The following is a 17,877-nucleotide window of genomic DNA, read 5'->3' on the forward strand; positions in this document are numbered from 1 at the left end:
GCGTAATACTCCATGGTGTATAAATGCCACATTTTTTAAATCCATTTATCTATTGAAGGGCATCTGGGTTGGTTCCACAGTCTAGCAATTGTGAATTGTGCTGCTATTCACATCGATGTGGCATTATCTCTGTAGTATGCTCTTTTAAGGTCTTCAGGGAATAGACCGAGAAGGGCTATGGCTGGGTCAAATGGTGGTTCCTTTCCCAGCCTTCCCAGGAATCTCTATACTGCTTTCCAAATTGGCTGCACCAGTTTGCAGTCCCACCAACATTGTACCAGAGTACCCTTTTCCCCACATCCTTGCCAGCCCTTGTTGTTGTTTGACTTCCTAATGACTGCCAATCTTACTGGAGTGAGATGGTATCTTAGGGTGGTTTTGATTTGCTTTTCTCTGACTGCTAAAGATGGTGAGCATTTTTTCATGTCCTTGTTGATTGATTGTATGTCCTCCTCTGAGAAGTGTCTGTTCAGGTCTTTGGCCCATTTGTTGATTGGGTTATTTGTTATATTATTCTATAGTTTTTTGAGTTCTTTGTATACTCTGGATATTAGAGCTTTATCTGAAGTGTGAGGAGTAAAAATTTGTTCCCAAGATGTAGGCTCCCTATTTACCTCTCTTATTGCTTCTCTTGCTGAGAAAAAAATTTTCAGTTTAAGTAAGCCCATTTGTTGATTCTTGTTATTAATTCTTGTGCTATGGGTGTCCTATTAAGGAATTTGGAGCCTGACCAAACAATATGTAGATCGAAGCCAACTTTTTCTTCTATGAGATGCAGAGTCTCTGATTTGATATCTAATTCCTTGATCCACTTTGAGTTAATTTTTGTGCATGGGGAGAGGAGGGGATTCAGTTTAATGTTGTTGCATATGGTTTTCCAGTTTTCCCAACACCATTTGTTGAAGATGCTATCCTTCTTCCATTGCATGCTTTTAGCCCCTTTATCAAATATAAGATAGTATGTAGTTTTGTGGATTGGTCTCTGTGTCCTCTATTCTGTACCATTGTTCTACCCACCTGTTTTGGTACCAGTACCATGCTGTTTTTGTTACAATTGCTCTGTAATATAGTTTGAAATCTGGTATCGCTATACCGCCTGATTCACACTTTCTGCTTAGAATTGCTTTTGCTATTCTGGGTCTTTTATTTTTACATATGAATTTCATGATTGCTTTCTCTATTTCTACAAGAAATGCCCTTGGGATTTTGATTGGCATTGCATTAAACCTATAGAGAACTTTTGTTAATATCACCATTTTGATGATGTTAGTTCTGCTATCCATGAACAGGGTATATTTTTCCATCTTCTAAGATTTCACACTTCATCTCAAAGCCCTAGAAAAAGAAAAACAAAACAACAGCAAATGTAGCAGAAGCAAGAAATAATTAAAATCAGAGCGGATATCAACGAAATTGAAACAAAAGAAATTATTGAAAAAAATGACAAAACTAAAAGTTGGTTCTTCGAAAAAATAAATAAGATCGACAGACCCTTATCCATGCTAACGAAGAGAAGAAGAGAGAGAACTCAAATTACTAACATACGGGATGAAAAAGGCAAGATTAAAACAGATGCTACAGAAATACAGAAGACAATTAGAAATTATTTTGAAAACCTATATTCGAATAAAATAGAAGAGAGTGAAGACATCGATAAATTTTTTAAATCCTATGATTTGCCCAGACTGAGTCTGGAGGATACACACAATTTGAACAGACCAATATCAATGGATCAGATTGAAGAAGCAATCAAAAGACTACCAACCAAGAAAAGCCCAGGAGCAGATGGGCATACAGCAGAGTTTTACAAAACCTTTAAAGAAGAATTAATACCAATACTTTTCAAGTTAGGGAGCTTTGCCAAATTCATTCTATGAGGCCAACATCACCCTGATTCCGAAACCAGACAATGACACCTCAAAGAAAGAAAACTACAGACCAATATCTCTGATAAATCTAGATGCAAAAATCCTCAATAAAATTCTGGCGAATCGGACACAAAGGCACATCAAAAAAATTGTGCACCATGATCAAGTAGGATTAATCCCTGGGATGCAAGGATGGTTCAATATATGGAAATCAATAAATGTTATTCACCACATAAATAGACTTAAAATAGGAACCATATGATCATCTCAATAGACGCAGAAAAAGCATTCGACAAAGTACAGCATCCCTTTATATTCAAAATATTAGAAAAACTAGGGATAACAGGAAATTTCCTCGAAATTGTGAAAGCTATCTATGCTAAGCCTCAGGCTAGCATCATTCTGAGTGGAGAAAAATTGAAGGCATTCCCTCTAAAATCAGGAACAAGACAGGGATGCCCTCTATCACCACTTCTATTCAATATAGTTCTCAAAACACTGGCCAGAGCAACTAGACAGATGAAAGAAATTAAAGGCATAAAAATACGAAAAGAAGAACTTAAATTATCACTGTTTGCGGATGACAGGATTCTATACCTAGAAGACCCAAAAGGGTCTACAAAAAAACTACTAGAACTAATAAATTAATTCAGCAAAGTGGCAGGATATAAAATCAACACGCAGAAATCAAAGGCATTTCTGTATATCAGTAACAAATCTTCTGAATCGGAAATGAGGAAAAACACTCCATTCACAATATCCTCAAAAAAAAAAAATACTTGGGAATCAACCTAACAAAAGAGGTGAAAGACTTATACAATGAAAACTACAGAACCCTAAAGAGAGAAATAGAAGAAGATCCATGTGTTTTTAAAGGTAACAAATAGGTGAATTCCTCTCTGCCTTTCTCTGTAGCCAATTCAGCACATGTAATTTCATATGCACAAATAGAATCTTACCTGTTACCACATGTACATTCTTGTGAGGTGGCTGACATGGCAGATACAAATTGGGAGAAGAGATCACTCCTCCTGAACACAGTTAGAACTGAAAATTAAACCTATGGGTGAGCTTCTTAGATGAACAACATGATAAATAAAATCATATTCAGTATAATGAATATTTTTGGATCAGTGGATGATATACATTTCATGAAGAATTTCGATTGGCATATATATAGCTACTTTTTAATGTGTATGTGTGTGTATTTATATATATATATATATACACTCTCCAAATTTTTCAAAATATGAAATATATATGTCTTATTGTACACTCCCTAAATTCATTTGTATTCATGTATGTGGATTTATAATCAAATTTTCAAAAGATTATTCTCAGAAATATTCATCCACCTGAAATACATATTTGTTTCCTAGAACTGAAAACTAACTTCAGTGAATGGTGCATACGAATCCTAATATTTCTACAGTAACTGACCCAGTGTCACATCAATGCAAGTAGATTATTATGGAACATGATATGTATTTTGATGTTCATTTTTAGTCAACACTGGTACATTACTATTTCTTCAGTTTATGCCCATCATAAGATATATATTTCATACACAAGTTAGCAAATTTATAGGCATTTGTTTCACTTTCAATAACTTCCTTCTTCAGAACACATGTATTCCTCCATGTTTCTTGACAAGACTTTTCATGAGACTTCTTTCTAAACACATTATTTTTGATTTCCATAATCACTTTTGAAGCAAAACTCACACACTCGTCATGATATAATATAACCCTAAAATTACCATTAGAAGTATAACTGGTTGGAATGAATGATTTTATATCAAAATAAGATTTCCTGTATATTTTCAGATATCAATTCAATCCGTTATTTAAAGTTTACCAATTATATTATTTACTCTCAGTATGGTCTATTCTTCCATTATCTTTATATTCATAGAGAGATGGTACACCTCTTTGTACTCCAAATACTCATTTATACGTCTTCAAAATATTGCTCCCAGAAATGGTGGAAGAAATACTCATGTCACCTGACCTACATATACATTTTATCACAGTAATATTCTGGAAAATAAAGCAAAGGTCACACTTATAATTGTACCAAAGCCTAAATTTAAAGTGAGCATGGATTTCTGAAAACATCCATGTCCAGGTTGCCTAATGCTCTCAAATGTCAATCCAGTTGTTGACTACATATTTGTTTCTTTCTAAGATTATATATTCAACTCAACCCTGTTGAAAATGTCTAATCCTATCACTCACTTTAAACTTTGCCTGATATCCTAATGTCTCTATTGATATCTCCTTTCCTTCATAATTTCCCAGTTCATCCTTTTGACTGTGCATTTGTGCTGACATTTACATTCACTCTCTACCTGAAACCCAATTGCTAAACAACTTTTGGTCCAAATACTATACTCTCTCTTCTTTCTGAATCTACCGACTATCTCCCAAATCCTACTGACTATCCTTTTTAGAATGGATGTTCTCTTCAACATTCAATCATCCAAGGTATAAGGTCCGATGCCATAGTGTATTGATTCATCTGAGACATCTGTGCAGGACATAATTCAAAGCTAAGTCTCCCAATCAAGGGCCCAATCCCTTTCTGGGCTTCAAATCTTACTTAGATTTCTGTTTTCATACATATATTTGACCTCTATATTCTTATAAATATCGCAGGTTTTCAATACCATTATTCATCCAGCAAAATGATTCCTAACTCAAATCGAACATGTTATTAACCCAAACCATATACTGTTCCCACATTCTAACTCTATGGAAGAGCAGGGACAGTGTTGGTCTCACAATAAGGAATGTAGGGGATATAACACCTGCTGAAAACCTCAAAGTTCCATGCAGACATAATCCCTGGAGAAGATGTAGGCAGCTATGAAGGACCAGAGAGTGCAAAAGTCTTCTTCCATGGAAAACAGCCTTGTCTGGATGAGGGGTTGTGTCTGAATCAGCCTCTCTGTTCCTAATGTACAGAAGATGGTCGAATCCAGGCCTGTGTGGAGAGCTGTTCACGGGTGCCTATGGGTGATATACCATTCTAACTTGTGAAAGTGTCACGGGAAATAGGGGCATCATCCATCTCATGGGACCCTTGGAAGCAACTGTTAGGACAAAGTGGTTGCAAAGGCAGTGACCTCATTCAGTTCCTGAAGGAAGTGACCTCATCTCTATTCATTGGTGATGGAACTCTCTGAACTTGCGATATAGGAAGCCAGGCACCCAGAGCCAGTCCCAGTCCCAGTCCCAGTGGGCTCACTTGTTTGGGTATTCCAAGGACAGAGACAGTCTTTTTTGGTATATACTGATGTGAGGATGGCCAAATGCCAGGAAAGATTTGAAGACTGGCCTTTCCAGAGAAAGCAAGTAGTGGCTCACCACGGGCTCCTGACATTTTCAGAGTAGGCCAAGGAGACCATATCTGAGACAGGACAGGCCATTTCAGAGGAACATAGTAAGGCTCACCAGTGAGAGTACACTCCGAATAGTCACAGACCTACTTGGGGAAAGGAGATGCATTTGTGGTTTTAGTTGGGTGTTTGTGGTTTTGTCTCATGTTCTGAGAAAAGGTAGGAAAGGCGGTTTGTTTGGTTTGGAGTGAACTATTTCAAGTAAGTCATTTGACAAGGCAAGTGTTTCTATGTCTGTGTTTCCCAGTGTGTCTGTGGTTGTAGAAATTAGAAAAGAGAATGCATCAATGGATGTGTCCTGTCTAGTAGAAAGCTTCCCAGCATCAATCCTGCACAATATATAAATGGACTGTGGCTTGCCTTATCAAAGGGCAACACCTTCAAACTTCCTAAGTTCTTGTTTCCTTCCTGAATTCTGGCTACACTCCAGAATAGGCTCATGGTTTTCTGTCCAAGATATTTACCACCTCCAAGCTCTGTGATATGGCCATGTACTGGATAGCTGAAGAGAATGGCGAGCATCTCAGAAAACTCAGATATCAGTGTGACCAGTAAAGTCTCAGTGGAGCAACTCTGATTTGGGGCTTTTGCTTGCCTATTGTTCTTTTGCCCTGAATTACAGGAAGGACTTTGCCTCAGGCCACCCCTTTGTGAAGCCTGAAGTAACCAGTTTTCAAATGGAAATAAATGGGCATTACCTGTGTCTCTTTACTTAACTGCTTTGGAAAGGGATGTGTCTGAATCAGTCTCTTGGCCCTGTGTGAGGCTGTGGCTTAGATTCCCAACACCTGATGGATGTAAAGAAAAATCCCATGTGTGCATACAAAATCAAAATGGCAAAAATTACAGTCATTGTAGATGAAGTCTCTCGCCTTTCTCTGTAATGTTTCTGACCTCCATCACGTGAGAATAGGGATCCTTTGGGTCAAATGAATTCTTCAAAGCCATGCAGAGGCTAGCCCATAGGTGCTTGGGTTTTCTCTTGACTACAGTTCACATAAAGAATCTAAATGCCACAGTTAAAAGGCCTAAAATTGAAGAAGTGGAAAAGTATTAATGGCAGACCTATTTGATCACTCCTGGTTTACAGTAAGGGTGTCCAGGCCACCCTGACTTTAGGCAAATGAGGGTTAAGGGAGCTTATTTTGGACACTGTCTTGGGCTGCGCCCCTTATGGAAAACTCCAGCCAAAGGATATGATGAGTGTCTATATGGAAGAAGATTAGGGCCGTGTGGAGTGTTTTGGTTTTAATTGTGGTCATTTGTGTGGTGGTTGGAAGAAAAGACTGGGTCCACCTGGGCTTGAACTCTGGTGTGATTCCCCTTAGAGACTGAGTTCTAGAACTGACCTCAGAGAAGTATTGCCATGAATTGTTTTGGGATTTTAGGAAGCCATGCAATGAAAGTCGCCCTTGGAAACTGAGATCTAGGCCCAGGGTGGCTTTCCACAGAGCACTGGGAATCTCAGCCAGGATATCACTTGATTGTATTCTGAAAGACATGGCAGCCATAGTTCAGAGTCAAAAAACACATGGACCTCATATTGTAGACCTCAATAGGACTGGCTTCAAGTGACCTTTTGGCCACTATTTTGGAAGCCTTGCCTGTGAGAGTTCTCCAGAGCTTTCATTGAAATGTGCTTCTTCACCATTTAACGGTTCCTGAATATATTGAAACCCACAGTGCTTGCAACATCATCCTAGAAAAATGGCTAGAAAAATACCATGAAATTTTTGAAATTCCCATGACCTGGTGGCACTGGAGAACCTTTGGATGTGCTGTTGCTGATCTTGAGTATGCCAGATAGTGCCTTGATTGACTGGGTTTCATGAAAGTGGTGTAGAATAGAGATGCCAATAATTTGGAGCCTGCTGATTAGTGGGCCTAGAACAGTGGTGGGAAGGTGTGTGATAAAACATGTGGTGGGGCAATGTGGATCTGCCCTTGGCTTCCAAATGGTTGTTAATGACATGGTGCAGCCAGCAGACCCTTCTTTGTAAAGGCATCTTGTTATATTGAGAGGTTTCAGGGCAATGTTCAGAATCAGGTTGCTATGGTCAAGGGGGCAAGCTATGTGGGATAGAAGCCTGGTTGGTGCATTATCCTGCAGACCCTGACCCACCACTCCTGACAGAAATCCCTCCAGCACTGTGTCCCAGTTGAACTCTATGTATTTTGTGAAGCAAATACCAAACTCCCAGTGGAGCAGCGAGAAACACCACGAAAATTGGAGGATGTCCAAATGGCTTCACAGTCCACACGGGGAGACACTTAGCCCCCAGTGGCCACAGGTTACCTACAAAGAGAGAATTCAGCACTTCTGCCTCATTTTCATTGGAAAATAAGAAACAATTTCCTCCATGTCACATAGATGCAGACCCAGCTTTGATGGTCTCAGTACAAAGGAAGCTAAAGCTCCTGACAACCACATATAGTTCAAGGGCCCAACCTCAGAGGCATTTTCTCAAGAAGTCTTTAGGCCAGCAGAGCTCCATGTTTGTGGAGTGTTTACCCTGTCCCTTTCTTTTCGAAAATCATCTCTCACCTCCAAGTTTTCAAAACCGTGAGCATATTCTATTCCAGATATGTATTCACTGATTTTCTAACTCTTCTCCTCTAATGGTGTTTTAGTTGGGGCGAAGGTTCTGTCAAGGCATTTTTTCTGTATGAGAGTGGAAGGATATTTGTGCAGCACATATTTACATACACATTGGATTCATTTTCCAATTTTCCTTTCGAAATACTGAATCCCTGACACTAACCCCTACCCTACTACACTCTGACTACTAATACTAATAAGATGGAGAAAAATAACTCAAACAGAATAAAAATACAAGCATTTCAGAGGAGGCATGGTGTATAGTTGGACTTGCCTTTTGCATTATATAGTGTAGGAGTTATAAATCTAGTCAACTTTTTGTTGAAGTCGTTCTCCATGTTTTTTTTAAAGTTAACCAATATGTGAATTCCTGTCTCCCTTTCTCTATAGCCTATTCACCACCTGTATTTTTATATGCAAACATAGAATCCTACCTGGGACCACACGTCCATTCATGTGAGGTGGCTGACTTGACAGATACAAATTGTAAGGAATCACTGCTCCTAAATGATGTTGGAACTGAAAATTCAAATTATGGGTGAGCTTCCTACTTGAACAATATTATTCATAAATCCATGTTCAGTAAAATAAATATTTTTGGATCTGTCGATGATATATATTTCATTATGAATTTTGATTTGCATATATATTGATATTTTTAATGTCTCTGTGTGTGTGTGTGTATACACACACACACACACACATATATATATGTAGATATATATATATATATAGATATATATATAGATATATACACTCTCCAGATTTTTCAAAATATGAAATATGTGTTTTATTTTACACTCACCAAATTCATTCATATTCATATATGTGAATTTATAATCAACTTTTCACAAGATTATTCTTAGAAATATTCATTCACCTGAAAAACATATTTCTTTCCTAGTACCGAAAAGTAACTTCAGTGAATGGTGCACACAAATCCTAATATTTCTACAGTACCTGACCCAGTTTAACATCAATGCAAGTAGATTCCAATTGGACATGATGTGTATTTTGACGTTGATTTTTATTCAACACTGGTAGATTACTATTTCTTTAATTTATGCACATCATAGGATATGTATTTCATCCACAAGTTAGGAAAATTATAGGCATTTGATTCACTATCAATCACTACCTGCTTCAGAGCACATGCATTCCTCCATGTTTCTTGACTGGTCTTTTCATGAGAAAAGGGATGGACAAGGCAAGGTAAGGCAACTAACATAGCACCGAACACAGCGAAACAGTCCTATTTGGTTGCAACCGGATTTAGAGGGCATTGCTTGTATTGTAATTATTTAATCCCCTGAACTCCAAGTTTCGATTGTTTCAGAATTTTGTACCCAACATGTAAGGGAGGGACTCAGAAGTTCACAGTCTGCAGAAGTTCATTATAAGCAGTTTTTGTTTCTGTTTTTTTCTCTGTTCTGTGCAAGTTAACATTTTAAGGACACCTGGGAGGGGCAGAGCTTTTTTTATTCTCTTGTTTTTTCTCTCTGCCAGCTTTTACCATGGAGCCAAGTTGGTAACTTATTTATCTTAGAAATGTAGCCATCTCTGTCAAGCCCCAGCTCAAGGCCAGAGGCCTTGTTCACATATTGCCAGCATTGTGACTGACTCTTTCCAAACACATTATTTTCGATTTCCATAATCACTTTTGTAGCAAAACTAACATATCTTCATGATAAACCATAACCCTAATATTAATATTAGATGTATAAATGGTTGGAATGAATGATTGTATATCAATATAAGATTTTTTTATATATTTTCAGATATCAATTCAATCCGTTATTTAATGTGGAACCAGTTATATTATTTATTCACTTATGGTCTATTCATGCATTATCTCTATATTCATTGACACAGTGTATACCTCTTTGTACCCCCAATACCCATTTATATGTCTTCAAAAAATTGCTCCCAGAAATGGTGGAATAAACACTCATGTCACCAGATCTACATATACATTTTATCACAGTAATATTCTGGACACAAATGCAAACGTCACACTTATGATTGTACCAAAACCTAAATGGAAAGTGAGCATGGATTACAAAAAACATCCATGTCAAGGTTGCCTAATGCTCTCAAATGTCAATCCTATTGGTGACTACATATTTGTTTCTTCCTAAGATTATATACTCTAACTCAACCCTGTTGAAAATGTCTAATCGTATCACGCACTTTATACTTTGCCTGATTTCGTAATGTCTTTATTGATATCTGCTTTCCCACGTTCTTTTCCCATTTTATTATTGTGACTGTTCACATGTGCTGACATTTACATTCACTGTCTAACCGAACCACTATTGCTAAAGAGATTTTGTTCCAAATCCTATACTCACTCTTCTTCCTAAACCTACCGACTATCTTCTTAATCCTACCGACTATCCCTTTTTGACTGGATTTTCTCTTCTACATTCAATCATCCAAGTAATGTTCGTGCAAGCATCGGAGGAAGAGACCACCAGGAGAGTGTCTCATGCCACAGCAAGGGGTTTATTGGGGGTCCAGCATGCTGGGGCTCAGAGCTCGCAAGAATAGAGCAGAGAACCCTGAGAAGAGCTTAAGCAGAGCTTATATACTTTCCTTGGAAAGGGTAGGGACGGAAATCTATTGATGGGTCAGAGCGAGTGGGCGGTTTGCGTGTAACCGGATGAGGGAATACATCCTGCAATTTGGAAGTTGGGGACAGCACAATCTGGGAACAAGGTTAGCAAACAGTTCTCAATATTTCAACAGTGTTTTGTTAAGCATACAGAAAAACAGGAAGTTCCAAGTACCTTTTTTATTAACCTTTCATTCCCCACTTCTTCTTCTGGCTAATTTTAATCATAAAAGTGATCATTGGGGGGTGTCACATTCTATGTCTGCTAGTGGGGTATTACCATAAGTTTAACTTGTCCAATTTGAGCTTGGAGAAAAGAAATTACATGGTTGAGCAAACAGGGTTTTATAGTTAGCTATAATATGGAGATTATTATTGGACAGGCCAGGGTTGATAAAAGTGTAGATAAACAGGGGGACTGTGTGAACCAAGACTCAAACCACCCTTTTGGGGCCTCTCTCTCTCGTTGACACTCTTCAAGGCATCCTTTTATTTTATTCATAGGTTTTTTTACAACTTCAGTATGGTCGGCATAAAAACAGCATTCTTACATCAATGCAGCACGAAGGCCCCCTTCTCTCATGAAGAGGAGGTCAAACCCTCGACTGTTGTGTAAAACAACTTCAGAGAGAGAGGTTAAATATTCCTGCAAACTGTGATGGAGGTTTTTAATATCTTTAAGTTTTGGTCTTTTGCTGCTTCTATTTGGGTCATTTGTTGTGTACCATGGACCAGGGCAGTGTTTCCTGTGACTACCCCTGCAGCAACTCCACTTCCTAATATGATGGGTAAAGTAAGAGATATATGTTCCCAGTGGAACTGGGTTGTATGCCCCCCTGTTTGAACCTGGGTCATTATAGAGCAATCTGGGAAACATCTTCACCATTACACGATTAATCACATCTGTTGACCATTTCATTAAAACATAAACAATGTTTAAGTATATAGAATTATAATGTTGTAGGGACGGTCAAGGCAAGGCACCTAAGATAGCACAGAAGACAGGGAAACAGTCCTATTTGGTTGCAACTGGATTCAGCAGGCATTGCTTCTGTTGTAATCAATTAACTCCCTGAACCTCAAGCTTAGGTTGTTTCAGAATTTTGTACCCAACATGAATGGGAAGGGACTAAGAAGTTCACAGTCTGCAGAACTTCACAAAAAGAAGTTTTTTTCTGTTTTTTCCTCTATGGTGGGCAAGGTAAATTTTCAAGGACACCTGGGAGGCGGAGAGCTTTTTCTTCCTTTTCTTTTATCTCCCTGCAGCTGTTACCATGGAGCCCAGTTGGTAATTTTATATCTTAGAAATATAGCCATCTCTATGAAGCCCCAGCTCAAGGCCACAGGCCTTGTTCACATATTGTGTGAAAAACTATTAAAGGGGTGTCAAGCTTAGGAGTGCTGATTTTTGCAGCCAGTAGCCAAGTAGAGCAGGGCAACAGAAAAAGAGGAAGTTTATCTACACTGAACTCTTTTATAGGGACTATTTTGCTGAAAGTCCTAAAGTCAACCATGGTGAAGACTTCTGGAGAAGTTCAGTTAAGATTTTTCTCTGGGCCTGGTACAGAGGGAGAAGACGGGGAAGGCAGAGGGTGAGAGCAGCTCCGTGGATCTGAGAATGAGGAAGGAGAGATATAAAAGAATAATGGGAAAGGGGTTTGGGATTTTTCTAGCAACAAAAACTTGAGCAGTATAACCAGTAGAGCAGAGGGGAAGACGGGAGTGAGTATCCCGAAAAGCCTGTGAGGCACTTTAAATTCTTAGTAACCTGTTTTCAGTGATGACAAAGCAACTTTAAAGGTCATTTTCATTACATCTTTGATAGGGGTCTGAGGCTTCTCCTAAGCTGGTTTGAGCTTTAGGTTAGCTGGTAAGAGGACTTGGTGGGACCCGGTGCGGGCACTGACAGAGGAAGAGAGGAGTGAGTGGGTGGATGGGTACCTCAGTACCTGCTAACTCAGCAAGAGGGCAATGCCCTGAGAACCGGCGGAGGTTTGGGTTTTTGATCTAGTAATTGGAGAAGAGAAATTAGGTTGCTGAGGTAGGACTGACAGCAGAGAGTCTGGAGCAGAAGGCTGAGGGTGAGGAACTATTGGAGAAGCATAGTTCAGGATGTGAGCGAAAGAGGGAAAAGGCCTCCACATAGGGGAATTTCCTTTCACCCCTTTGAGCACTTGCAGAAGTTAAAAATGTCACACAGAATTTGAGGATCTAGAGACTCCTCTTGGGGCCATCGGTTTTAGATGTCTAAATGGTAATATGGCCAATGCTGTGTACTGAATTTGATGAGGATTTTACATTCCACCAGGCAGCCTCTGTATGCTCAAATCCCCATGACTTACAGAAGAAGTCGTCTTTTCTCACACTCAGCCATGGCGGTTTGTGGCTTTGATAGTCTGCGGGGCAAACATACTAATATAGGCTAGCCAACCTGCATCTGGCTTGCCTGTCTATACAACCATAAGGTTTGTTTCCATTATCTATGGTATGGAAATGATTTAATGGAATTTTAGTGGGATCCTCTTCATCAAGGTTATCCTAATAGGAAAGACCTATATCCAGCTGACAAATGTCTGGGTGGAGAGATGGCCACCAGGTCCCTAAGGGGGCTGTATGCAAGATAGACCATACTTCTTGTCTAGTAGATTTGTGATCAGCCATTGCTGCTGAACGGGCTAATGAGTTTTAGGTCTACTGGTGGCCAAGGGGAGAGTCTATAGCCTTATCTACGTGGCAAATACACAATTTGAACGGGATACCAGTCTTTTCCAGTTTCCAGCCAGAGTCTGGACAGGTTGCAGGCTTGAGATGAGAGGCATGGATCCAGGAAGTGATTCCGTCTACTTTTACCGCTGTAGGTGTTATAAGTAGCACCTGGTATGGTCCTTTCCAGCGGGGTTCCAGGGATGACACCTGATGTCCTCTTATGTAGAGGAAGTCTCTTACTTGATATCGATGTGGAGTCCCCTCGTCCCCAGGTTGGAAGGCAGTGGCCAGCTGTTTCCACAGGTATAGCTGATTTCTTTCAAGAGATTTAAGTCTGTCAAGCAAGGGTGTGTGGAAGGGATACTTAGGTCTTAGAGTTGGCGTTAGGTCCCTTACCAGAGGAGGGGCCCCATGGAGAATTTCATAGGGGGTGATGTTACACAAAGAATCAAAGGGAGTATTTCTTTCATGAAACAGTGCATAAGGCAGGAGCATAGTCTACTCTTTTATGACGGTCTCTAAGCTTTATTTCTTTAAGGTCTCTTTAATGGTTCTATTTATTTTTTCATGTGTCCTGAGCTCTGGGGTCTATAAGCACAATGTAACTTCCAATTAATCCCCAGGGTCCTGGCTAACCCCTGATTTACCTGGCCCATGAACACCGTTCAATTATCAGACCATATTACATTAGGCAGGCCGTGTCTTTGAAAAATATCTTTCAGGATCTTCTTGACCACCATTTGTGCCGTTTTTTTTTTTTTTTTTTTTTTTTTTTTTTGTGGGAAAGGCTTCAATCCATCCTGAAAATGTATCTACAAAGACGAGGAGATATTTAAGTCCATATCTCGCTGGCTTAATTTCAGTAAAGTCCACTTCACAGAATTGTCCTGGTCTGGTTCCTGGTACGTGCTTTCCTGCAGGAAGCTTGGAATGGTAAGCATTAACCAATTAACAGAACCGACAGGCTTTTGTTACCCATTCAGTTATTTCCATTCACTGTGAGTGAGTTAGTGTAAAACTCTGTTCTTGATCCTACAGGAATGGCTGCAGTTTCTTTGAACCAAGTTGATTGAGTTGATGTACATTTTTAACATAGTGTAGGGCTTTCTGAAATTGCAGGCTGGGCTCAGTGAAGTTGAGGTGTTCAGTGTCAGTGTTCTTAGATGTTATCAAAAGCTTGCTGGTGCTCAAAGGGTCCATTGGAATTGGGCATTCTCATTTAACAGAGGGTATAAAGGAGCAGCTAAGAACACAAACCCAGGTCCATAACCTGCAAAAGCCAGCAGTTCCAAGAAACTCTCTATGTTGTCTCCTTTTAAATGGGGGTGGTATCTGCACAACGTTTTGTTTCCTGGGGTCAGTGAGCCATCATTTACAGTGCCTAAGGAAATACCCCAGGAAGATTACTTCTTGCTGGCAAATTTTGGCCTTTTTGGCCAAAGCTCTATACCCGAGTTGAGCAAGCTCAGATAATAGTGCTTGGGTCACAGACTCAAAGTTTTCCTTGGTGTTGGCTGCCAGGAGCAGGACATCCACATATTGAATCAGGGTGACTTCGGGATGTGTAGTTCTGAAGTTGTTGAGATCTCTGTGAATGGCTTCATCAAAGAGAGTGGGTGAGATTTTGAACCTCTGTGGGAGTCTAGTCCAAGTTAGTTGACAAAACGTTCTGGTTTCTGGGTCTACCCACTCGAAAGCAAACAGCAACTGACTATCTTTATGCAGAGGCAAGCAAAAGAAAGCATCTTTTAAGTACAGAACAGTATACCATTTTCACTCAGCCACAGCAAAGAGTTTATTGGGGGTCCAGCATGCTGGGGCTCAGAGCTCACTTGAATAGAGCAAAGAGCCCTGAGAACAGCTTTAACAGAACTTATATACTTTCCTTGGACAGGGCAGGGAGGGAAATTTATTGATGGGTCAGGACTAGTGTGCAGTTTGCGTGCAACTGGGTGAGGGAGTACATTCTGCAGTTTGGCAGTTGGGGATAGCACATTCAGGGAACAAAAATAGCAAACAGTTCTCAAGATTTCAACAGTGTTTTGTTAAGCATACAGAAAAACAGAAAGTGACAAGTGACTATTTTATTAACCTTTCACCAAAGCAAAATGGAAAGTGAGCATGGATTATTAAAAACAACCATGCCCACGTTGCCTAATGCTCTAAAATATCAATCCTATTGATTACTACATATGTCTTTCTTCCCAAGATTATATATTCAACCTCAACCATGTTGAACATGTCTAACCCTATTACTCACATTATACTTTGCCTGTTTTCCTAATGTCTCTATTGATATCTGCTTTCCGACATATTTTTCCCAGTTCATCATTGTGACTGACTCTTCGTATGTGCTCATATTCACGTTCACTCTCTACCCGAAACCCTATTGCTAATGAACGTTTTGTCCAAATCCTATACTCACTCTTTTTTCAAAACCTACTGACTACCTTCCTAATCCTGCCAACTATTCCTTTTTGACTGGATGTTCTCTAGGACATTTATTCATCCAAGGTACAAGGTCCTCTGCCATTGCATATCAATTTATCTGAGACATCTGTGTAGAACATAATTCAAACCTAAGTATCGCACTAAAGGGCCCAATTTCCTTCTGGGCTTCAAATCGTACCTAGATTTCAGGTTTTATACTTATATTTCACCTATATATTCTTGTGAATATCGCAGGTTCCTAATACCATTATTTATCCCGCAGAATGTTTCCTAACCCAAATAGAATATATTATTAACCCTAACCATACACTATTCCCTCAATCTAACTTTACAAAAGAGCAGGGACAGAGTTGGTCTTACAATACAGGAATGTAGGGAATCTTCCACCTGCTGAGAACCTCAAGGGTTGATGCAGAAATGATCTCTGGAGAAGATGTAGGCAGCTGTGAAGGACCTGAGAGAGCAAAAGTCATCTTCCATGGCAAACAACCTGGTCAGGATGAAGGTATGCGTCTGAATCAGCCTCTCTCCTATTGATATAAAAAAGATGGAACAAACCAACCCTGTGTGGAGAGCTTCTCCTGGGTGTCTATGGTTGATATACCATTCTAACTTTTGAAAGTTTCACAGGAAGTAGGGGCAGCCTCCATCTCAAGGGACCCTTGGAAGCAACTGTAAGGACAAAGTGGTTGCCAAGGCAGTGACCTCATTCCCTTCCTGTAGGAATTGACCTACCTTACTTCTTTGGTGATGGAACTCTCTGAACTTGAGATCCAGGAAGCCAGGCATCCAGAGCCAGGCCCAGTCCCATTCCCAGTGGGCTCACTTGTTTGGATTTACCAAGGAGACAGTCTGTCTCTCTTGGTACCTAATGGTTTGAGGATGACCAAATGCAAGTAGAGCTCTGAAGAGGGGCCTTTCCTGAGAACGCAGGTAGTGGTCAGCAGAGGCTCCATAAAACATCACAGAGATGGACAAAGAGACCAGATCTGAGACCGGACAGGCCATTTCGGGGGAACATACTATGGCCCACAAGTCAGAGGACACTCTGGATACTCACAGACTTACTTGGGGAAAGAGGTGCCTTTGTGAGTGTGGGTGTGAGTTTGTGGTTTTGTCTCATGATCTGAGAATAGGTAGGAAAGGCGGTTTGTTTGGTTTAGAGTGGACTGTTTCTAGAAAGTCCTTTGACAAGGTGTTTCTGTGTCTGTGTATCCCACTGTGTTCTTGGTTGTACAAATTAGAAAAAAGAATGCATCAATGGATGTATCCTGTCTAGTAGAAAGCTTCCCAGCATTCATCCTGCCCATTTTAAAAAAGGACTGCTGGTTGCCTTTTCGATGGGCAACACCTACTAACTTTCTAAGTTCCTGTTTTCTTTCTGAATTCTGGCCACTCTCCAGAATAGGCTCATGGTTTTTTGTCCAAGATATATATACCACCTCCAATCTCTGTGACATGGCCATGTACTGGATTGTTGAAGGGAATGACAAGCATCTCAGAAAACTCAGATATCATTGTGACTAGTATAGTCTCAGTGGAGAAACCCTGCATTGGGATTTGCTTACTTATTGTTCTGTTGCTCTGAAGTCAGGAAGGTCTCTGCCTCAGGCCACCCCTTTGTGAATCTTGAAGAAAACAGTTTTCAAATGGAAATGAATGGGCATCACCTGTGGCTTTTGCTTAATTGCTTTGGAAAAGGATGTTCTGAATCAGCCTCGTGGCCCTGTGTGTGGCTGTGGCTTAGATTGGCAGCGCCTGATGGATATAAAGAAAGATCTAATGTGTGCATCCAAAACCAAAATGGCAAAAAGATCAGTCATAGTGGATGAAGTCTCTCGCCTTCCTCTGTAAGGTTCCTGACCTCCACCAAGTGAGAATAGGGATCCTTTGGGTCAAATGAGTTTTTCCAAGCCTTGCAAATTTACTTTGGTTTCCTAATGACTCCAAATCACATAAGGAATCTATACCTGACAGTCAGTAGGCCTCAAATTGGAAAAGCAGTGCAGTATTATAGGAAGAACTATGTGATCAATCCTGGTTCACAGGAAGGGTGTTCAGGCTATCCTGAGGTTAGGCAAATGAGTGGCAAGGGAGCTTATTTTGGACACTCTCTTGGGCTGCGGCATTCATGGAAGCCTCCAGCCAAAGGTTATCATGAGTGTATGTATGTAAGAAGATGAGTGCCATGTGGGAGTGTTTTGGTTTTAATTGTGGTCATTTGTGTGGTGGTTGGAAG

The sequence above is a fragment of the Callospermophilus lateralis genome, unplaced genomic scaffold, assembly GCF_048772815.1.
Source record: "Callospermophilus lateralis isolate mCalLat2 unplaced genomic scaffold, mCalLat2.hap1 Scaffold_74, whole genome shotgun sequence".
Classification (NCBI taxonomy): Eukaryota; Metazoa; Chordata; class Mammalia; order Rodentia; family Sciuridae; genus Callospermophilus; species Callospermophilus lateralis.